At 54.1% G+C, this 1,604-nt stretch overlaps 1 protein-coding gene across 1 annotated transcript in view; it reads left to right on the top strand.

Moving 5' to 3' along the window:
- The first annotated feature begins 356 nt into the window (after positions 1-356).
- Positions 357-1,604, top strand: part of LOC128657914 (oocyte zinc finger protein XlCOF7.1-like) — a 55,816-nt gene continuing 54,568 nt past the window's right edge. Inside the window, exon 1 of the mRNA XM_053712341.1 lies at positions 357-405. The gene's annotated coding sequence lies outside the window, so the exon portion shown is untranslated. The remainder of the gene's footprint in view (positions 406-1,604) is intronic.

Genomic DNA, 1,604 nt, shown 5'->3' on the forward strand with positions numbered 1-1,604 from the left:
GAGACGAGACGAGTACCTGATATACCGATATATATTATAAAGAAGTTAATTTGTCTCACAGACACACAGCCCCTCCCCAGTACCTTATACACAGGTATATAATATTATAGAGTTATTCCCATTGCCTCGCACACAAACACCTCCCTGGTGCATTATACACAGATAAATATTATTAGGTTTCCTATGCCTCACACACACCCTCCTTCCAGTACCTTATCCGAGTAGCAGCTAGATCCACTGCAGCTAAGGACCCTTGAAGTGAACGCACAGAAGTCACGTGACTGTGGTGACAGCATCAGTCATTCAGCCGGGACTGGATCTAGCTGCTACCAGGTAATAGATGTGTGACAATTAACGTTTAACCGCCTAAGGGTGAGAGCTGAGCTGGGGTTGCGGAGAGAGAGGGTAAGGAGGGGGCTATGTGCGAGACAGAAGGGAGCATAGAGTCTACATGGGTTAGAGTGTGAGATAGAGGGGGCCGCGAGTCTACAGTGGCTGGGGTGTGAAAGAGGGTGTCTTAGAGTCTACAGAGGCTGGGTGTGAGATAGGGGGGTTATAGTCTATAGGGGCTGGTATGCGAGACAGTGGGGGGCTGCAAATCTACAGTGACTGAGGTGTGAGTGGGGGCATGGGCCGTGTGGTAAGAACCTGTACTGGGACTGGGGTATAAAACAGGGGGGTGAGAACCTTTACAGGGACTGGAGTGTGAGGCAGGGGTGATGTTGGTCTGTACAGGGGCTGGGGTGTGAGACAGGGATGCTGATGGTCTGTACAGGGGCTGGGGTGTGAGACAGGGATGCTGATGGTCTGTACAGGGGCTGGGGTGTGAGACAGTGGTGCTGATGGTCTGTACAGGGGCTGGGGCGTAAGACAGAGGGGGCTGAGCACCTGTACAGGGGCTGGGGTGTGAGACAAGGATGCTGTTGGTCTGTACAGGGGCAGGGGTGTGAGACAGGGGTGCTGATGGTCTGTACAGGGGCTAGGATGTAACACAGAGCGGGGTGATGTCTGAGACAGAGGGGGCTGAAAATCTGTACAGGGGTTTAAGAGTGGGGCAGAGGAGGACTGTGAACCAGTACAGGACTGGGTGAGAGAGAGAAGGAGACTGAGAATCTGTGAGGCAGAGGGGGCTAAGAGTCTATACAGGGACTGGGATTTGAGGAGCACTAAGCGTCTGTACAGGGACTGGAGTGTGAGACGGAGGGGAGGGCTGAAAGTCTGTACATGGGCTAAGGTGTGAGACAGAGGGGGCTAAGAGCCTATACAGGGGCTTTGGTGTGAGGCAGAGGGGGATAGGTCTATGAGTCTCTACAGGAGCTGAGGTGTGAGAGGGGCTGGGGTGGGAGAGGGGGACTGAGAGTCTTTACAGGGGCTGGGGTGTGATTGGTGCTGATAGTCTGTACAGGAGCTGCAGTGTGAGACAGGGGGGACTGAGAGTCTATACAGGGGCTGGGGTGTTAGGAGGGCTGAGGGTCTGTACAAGGGCTGGAGTGTGAGACAGAGAGGAGGGCTGAGAGTCTGTACAGGGTCTGGGGTGTGAGACAGAGGGGGCTGAGAACTTGTACAGGGGCTTAAGTGTGAGGCAAAGGAGGACTGAGAATCAG

This window comes from Bombina bombina, chromosome 4, assembly GCF_027579735.1.
Source record: "Bombina bombina isolate aBomBom1 chromosome 4, aBomBom1.pri, whole genome shotgun sequence".
Taxonomy (NCBI): Eukaryota; Metazoa; Chordata; class Amphibia; order Anura; family Bombinatoridae; genus Bombina; species Bombina bombina.